Raw genomic sequence first — 7,209 nt, 5'->3', positions numbered from 1 at the left:
GTGCCCAAATTCACAGGGCTAGTAAGTGTGAAGTGTCTGAGGCCAGATTTGAACCCAGGTCCTCCTGATTCCAGGGCCCGTGCTCTATTCACTGCGCCACCCAGCCACACTGAAATTGATTTATTTTTTACCTGTTTGGGGAAAATATCTTGGAATCTATCTAATCCTAGAGTTTTTTTTTTCCTTTTTCAAATGCTTTATTAACTTCTGTTTACATCATTCAGTTCTGCCAGATTTTGAGTTACAAATTTTCTCCCCGATTTTCCCCTACCCACCGCTCTACAATAGCAGTCCCACAGGATATCCCCTCCTCCAATCTGTTCTCTCCCATATCTTCTCCCATACAACTTTCGACTTTTCCAGTAAGGAATGGTGTATCTCTATGCCCCAGTGCCTGTATATCTTATTTCCCAATTGCATGTAAAATAGTATTAATAATAGCATGTGTGTATATATATATATATATATATATATATTTAAACACTTGATTTTAAAACTTTGAATTCCAGATTCAGTCCCTTCCTCCCTTGTCACCCACCCTTACTGGGAAGATAAGCAGTTCAGTATAGCTTGTACATGTGTAGCTACTGCAAAACAGTAACATAGTAGATATATTGTAAAAGACTGACTATATCTCCCTCCCTCCTGTCCCACCTCCCACTTATTCTATTCTCTACTTTGATCCAGTCCCTTTTCAAAAGTGGGTGCTTCCAAATTCCCTCCCCCCCACCCTGCCCTCCCTTCCAGCATCCCGCCCACTCATCCCCTTCTCCCCTACTCTCCTATAGGGTGAGGTACCCTATTTAGTGTGTATTTCATTCCCTCCCTAAGCCAAATTCAATGAGAAAAAGGTTGACCCATTCCCTTTTGCCTTCCTATTCTTCACCTCCATTGTAACCATTTTCCCTTGCCTCTTCTATATGAGATAGTTTACCCCATTCTGTCTCTCCCCTCTGCTATCATTATATTCCTCTCTCACCTCTTAATTTCACCTTTTAAGTATCATCCCTTCCCATTAAATTGGTCCTGTGCCCTCTATCTATGTATATCTGTAAACATATATTCACAAATTCATATATGAATTCATATGCCCATATACCCTCATATATAGACATATATGTGTGTGTACATAATATATATACATATATATATATATATGTATCTATTCTCTTGAACTATTTTCACACTGAGAAAAGCTTCATCAGTTACAATTATTGTTTGAATGTAGGAATGTTAATAGTTCAACTTTGATAAGTTCCTTATGATTTCTTTTCCCTGTTTACCTTCTCATGCTTCTCTTGCTTCTTGTATCTGAATGTCAAATTTTCCATTCAACTCTGTTTTTTTCATCAAGAAAGCTTAAAAGTCCTCTATTCCACTGAATGACCATATTTTCCCCTGAAACATGATACTCAGTTTTGCTGGGAGGTGATTCTTGGTTTTAATCCCAGCTCCTTTGACCTCTGAAATATCATATTCCAAGGCCTTTGATCCCTCAGTGTAGAAACTGCCAGATCCTGGGTTATCCTGATTGTGTTTCCACAATATTCAGATTGTTTCTTCCTGCAGCTTGTAATATTCTCTCCTTAATCTGGGAATTCTGGAACTTGGCTATAATATTCCTAGGAGTTTTTTGGGGGGGGATCTTTTTGAGGAGGTGATTGGTGGATTCTTTCAACCTCTCTTTTGCCCTGTGGTTCTAAAACATTAGGGCAGTTTTCTTTGAGAACTTCTTGGAGGATGATTCCTATGTTCTTACTTTGATCTTGGCTTTCAGGTAGTCCAATAATTTTTCAATTATCTCTCCTGGATCTATTTTCCAAGTCAGTGGTTTTTCCCATGAGATATTTCACATTGCCTTCTATTCTTTCATTTGTTTGGATCTGTTTGATAGTATCTTGATTTCTCATAAAGCCATTAGCTTCCATTTGCTCCAATCTAATTCTGAAGCAATGATTCTCCTCAGTGAGCTTTTGAGATTCTTTTTCCATCTGGCAAATTCGGCTTTTTAAGGCATTCTTCTCCTCATTGCCTTTTTGAGCCTCTTTTGCCATTTGAGTTAGTCTGTTTTTTAAGGTGTGATTTTCCTCAGTCAGGCTGTTGACTCTCATTTTGTAATTTTCTTGCATCGTTCTCATTTCCCTTCCCAATTTTTCCTCCACTTCTCTTATCTGCTTCTTATGGTCCTCTGTGGCCTGTAACCAGCTCGTATTTTCCTTTGAAGCTTTTGGTGCAGGAGTTCTGACTTTACTGTCTTCCTCCTGTTCCATGCTTTGCTCCTTTTTGTCTCCAAAATAGGAGTCTAATGTTGGAATCTTCTGTTTGCTTTGTTTCCTGTGCCTGGTCATGTCGCCCCTCAGTCACTTGACCCTTGGGCTTTTTGCCACAGTAGGACTCTGCTACCAGATGGGAGCTTTTGTCCCAAATGCTGGGGTTTTCTCAGCTGCTGGAGCTATAAGATGGGTGCCCTCTCTGAGGTCTCTACACACTCTGGCAAGCTGGACACAGACCCCAGGACCTCCACCCTAGACTGCAATTCATATCGAAGTAGGTTAAAGCAAGAGCAATTACCCCTCAGACTGGTTGCTTGGTCCCCCTATATTCTGCAGGCCAGGAACTGAAGCTGCCACATGGCACTGGCTGGCTGTGCCAGGAGTCAGCGGCTTCTCGCCGCAGGGGCAAAAGCCAACTCATTCCCACTTACTGGGTCCCAAAGTCCAGACTGCACTGACCTCTCCCTTTGTCTTTTGCATCTTTGTATTGATAAATCTGGAAATGGCCACAGCTCCTGCTGCTCTGGAGTCCCTACTGCCGGGCAGCTGGTCAGGCCCACCCTGGGCCTAAAGCCTTGGTGTGGGGCTGGGCTTGGCTCCCAGAGTGCTGTGCTGGCCGATTCCTGCCGGGCTGTCCTCAGTGGGAGATTAGTTTCTCTGTGTCATTTTGTGGGTTCTGAAGCCCCAAAGTTTCTTCAGAGTCCCCTTTTTATATTGATTGGGGAAGGTGGAAGCCGGAGCCACTTGGAGGTCCTGCTTCTTTTAATCCTAGAGATTTTTACTTAGGGAGTCCATTGATGGCTTGTTAGTTTACATTTTTCTGAGATTGGGTAATTTAAATATTCTGTTTCTTCTTCTGCTAATCTAGGCAATTTCTATTTGTGTAAATATTCATCCATTTCAGATTGACTGTCAGATTTCTTGACATATATTTGGGCAAATTAGATCCTAATAATTCTTTTAATTTTTTTTCATTCCTTTCACTTTTGATGCCAGGAATTTTGTTTTCTTTTTTAAAAATCTCCTGAACCAGGGCAGATAGGTGGCGCAGTGAGTAAAGCACTGGCCCAGGAGTCAGGAGGACCTGAGTTTGGTTCCGGCCTCAGACATTTAACACCCACACAAAAAAACTAGACGTGTAACCTTGGGCAAGTTACTTAACCCCAATTGCCCTCCAAAAAGGCAAAAAAAAAATCTCCTGAACCAATGATTCATCTTTTTTGTTGGCCTTTTTCATAAATCCAGCTGCTACTTTTATTTATTAGTTCAATGGTTTTCTTGCTTTTAATGTTATTAATCTCTTATTTGGTTATGAAAAATTAAATTTTGGTGTTTAATTGGGAGCTTTTAATTTATTTTTCTTATTTTTTTTAGAAGCATGTCCAACTTATTGAGCAAGCCTTTCTCTCTTTGATTGAGGTAAGTGTTAGGATATATAAATTTTCCCCCAAAGACTGCATCCACTTCATCTCATCAGTGTTGCTATGGTGTCTCATTGATTTCATTACCTTAAAGGAATTACTATTTCTTTTATTTGTTCTTTGATGCATTTATTCTTTCCAGTAGTGTTATTTTTCATCAGTCTTTTCACTGCCCTCCATTAAATGTAATTTTTATTGTATTATGATCTGAATGAACTTCATTTTATATTTCTGTTTATCTGCATTGGATGGTGAGTGTTTTATGCTCTATTCCAAGGGCAATTTTTGTATGAATGCCACGTACTCCTCAGAAAAATAATTTATTCAGTTTTCCAAAGGCCCAATGATCAAAGTTTTCTAAAATTTATTAATGTCCTTAATGTCTTTCTGATTTTTTAGTTAGATTAATCTACTTCTGAGAGGGGAAAGTTGAGGTCCCCCCACTATTATCATTTATTGTCTATTTCCTTCTATAATTCATTTAAGTTTTCCTTTCAAACTTAGATGCCATACCATTTGTTGCCTGTATGTATCTGCTCCAGCCCCTTACCTTTAATTTTTAATTTCTGTATAGGATGAGATAAATTTCTACGCCCAACTGAGCATGTAATGTATTCCCTTTTTGAATCAATTTGGATAAGAATAAGGATGAAGCCCTCCCTTACCATCTCCCCCATCTTCCCCCTCAGTGTAACTGCTCTTCTCTGCCTCTTTTATGTGAGATAATTTCCTCCCTTTTCCTTCTCTTACTGGTAGAGTACAACTTCCATTGGGCTGACCATGGTGTTCAGATGTCGAAATGATGTTTGCATATAAACACTAATTCATGGAGAAAGCATGCAAGGAAGGCTCTCACATGGTAGTTAGAAGAAGCAATTAAAGGAAATTTCCAAAGTCTCTCTGAAGAACTCTATAATCAGTGGTGACACATGGGAGACACTGTCAAAGGATGACCTCACATGGCGTGCCCACCTCACAGAATGTGCTGTGCCATGTGAGCAAAGCAGAATTGCAGTAACTCAAAAGAATGGCAAGATGTGCATATTGAGAGTCATCTCTGCCCCAGACGTTCACACGCACTTTTTGTACCCGACCTCTGGCAGGGCCTTTTGGGCCCCCTTAGTCTGATAATCCCTGGTCAGACACACCTTGACCCTGAAATAGGGATGTCATTTGGTTCTCTTTGAGCACAAAGAGCAATGAAAATGACCAGCCATGAAACTGAATATTATAATAAAAAAATATATGCTATTGCAGGATGAAAGTCATCATAAAGCAAAAGCATGAGATGTTTGGCCCTGACATATCACACCGGGGTAAACTCAAGCCATCAAAGTGACAACAGCTAATTCTGTTTCACTTGTATGAAAAGTGCCTGAGTTCAATCCTGAGGGTAATTAATGTGTCTTATGCACCCTTTCTGTGTTAGGTCTAGAGAAGACTTGGTTTCAGCTTCTCAGGAAATCAAGTAGATCTTTTCTTTCTCTTTCCTCTCTTTTCTATAATCACACATATATTCCTGTCCCTTCCCAGAATACCCTGTGCCTGTGATCTTCTCACAAACTCCCCACAGAATCTGAGAAGGAAGGAATTCCCATCATCTTCTCTCTTTCTCCTCCCCAGATCCTCCCCCCTCACACTCCCAATGCATCCTTTCACACACACTCCACAGGGAGGCACATCCCATAGTAAGACCTTTTAAACTTTATTCCAGCTCACCCTGCCAAATGCTTTCCTGAACATTCCATTGGCCTCTTATTGACCATGGTTTCAAGTGTTGACTCTGACATTCATGAAAGGTACAAGCCCTGAGCAAATCCCCTTTCTGTGCTTCAGCTTTCTCCTCTCGCTTGAGGAGGGTTAGACTACAAGAATTGTGGAGTCTCCTTTAAGTCTAAATGTTGTGACATTTGGTGATGTAGGAGTTGGTGACATTCAAGGATGTGGCTGTGGACTTCACCCCAGAGGAGTGGGGCCTCTTGGACCCTCCTCAGAAGGACTTGTACAAGGAGGTCATGCTGGAGAATGCCCGGAACCTGCTCTACGTGGGTAAGGACACTTCCTCTGTTCCCTCTAAATGTGGTATCAGAGGCAATATCTTCATTCCTGAGTGTGCTGGTTTTGAGCATTTATCAGTTACTAGAAAGGGAAAAGTGCTGGTCTCCTGTGTCCCAGAGACAGGGTCCTCCTGCTGCCACATTTTCCTATAAAAGCTCAGTACCTTGTGTGAAGAGAACCAGGAGGTTGCCTGATTGCCCCTGAAGCTGTCTCTTGCCAATTCTTGGTAGCTTGAAATCCCAGATGAGATCAGAGTGGAAGTATCTCACGTGTGGAAGTCTTCTCACATGATGTAGTCCAGTCTGTCCCTGGATATGAATTTTTTCTGACAACTGGTGAGGCAGTTTTTGCTGCACCCCTTCCTCTTTGGGATTGGCTACGTATTTAGGACATTTTTCTTTGTGAGAAGCCTCGTTTTGTAGCTGCCAGCTATAGGTGGTAGGGCACATTTGTCCTCCTTCCTTTACATTTCCCCAAATTCCCGCCCGGATGGTGGGAAAGGAAGGAAGGGAATGAGCATTTCTATTCAACTGCTGTATATCAGCTCTTGTGCTAAGTGTTTTCTTTACAATATGATGTCACTAGGTGATATTATTATCCCCATTTGATATTTGAGAAAACTGAAGGAAACAGAAGTTAACTGAGTTGTTCAGGAGCACACAGCTAGTAACTGTCTGAGTCTGGATTTGAATCCTGGTATTCCTGCCTTTGGCCCAGGGCTCTCACCATTGCGCTACCAGCTGCCTCTCATTTCTAGATAATGGAAACTATGCAATGAGTCCCTCATCCTATGAAGAAGGATGAAGAAGGTGTACCATGTCCAATTTTTCAAATTCCATTTTGTCTCCATGATCTGCTCCCCATCTCTCCCCAAAGCTCCCAAAATAAATGGTATGGAAATCTTGCTTCAGGATTTCTGTGCATGATCCTGTATTCCTTGCTTGCTAACCCCTGTCAATGACAGGAATAACAGAATGGCCCCGAATCAGAATTTGGACTATGTGAGGGTCACTGAGATCCCCAGCAGGAGAACCTCACTAGAAGGGGCAAAGGCACATTGTATAATTCCAAGGTTTTTATAGGTGAGGGAGGGAGGAGCAGGGGAGGTGAGAGGGCTGAAGCTGATTCAGCAGGGTCTGATTATCAGGAGCTCAAGGCTGATCTGGCCCATCCAAGTTTGGGTTATTGCCTTTAGAAGCCTTAATGGGAGAATTAGCTATATCTGTGCTAACAAGATCAAGTGACTCCCAAAATGGAGTAGCTTTACGTGCACACTCTTTTCCCTAAAGACACCTCAATGACAAGATTTCTCCATCCTTATCCCTGATTCCCCATTCCCAGGGCTGTCAGTTCCCAGGAAAGATCTGATCTCTCATTTGGAGCAAAGGGAAGCCCCATGGCTGCTGGAGCAAGAAGACCTGAGGAGCTGGCATCCAGGTGAGTCAGGGGAAAACAGG

General features: G+C 41.8%; 1 pseudogene; it reads left to right on the top strand.

Annotated features, from left to right (window-relative positions):
• The window catches only part of LOC138173106 (zinc finger protein 850-like), a 784,878-nt pseudogene that overhangs the window by 739,215 nt on the left and 38,454 nt on the right, over nucleotides 1–7,209 (top strand).

This window comes from Petaurus breviceps, unplaced genomic scaffold (assembly GCF_028583685.1).
Source record: "Petaurus breviceps papuanus isolate PSGF00001 unplaced genomic scaffold, PetGlider_PUasm1.0 563, whole genome shotgun sequence".
NCBI lineage: Eukaryota > Metazoa > Chordata > Mammalia > Diprotodontia > Petauridae > Petaurus > Petaurus breviceps.
The sequence above is the reverse complement of the archived record's forward strand: the minus strand, read 5'-3'. Positions and strand labels throughout refer to the sequence as shown.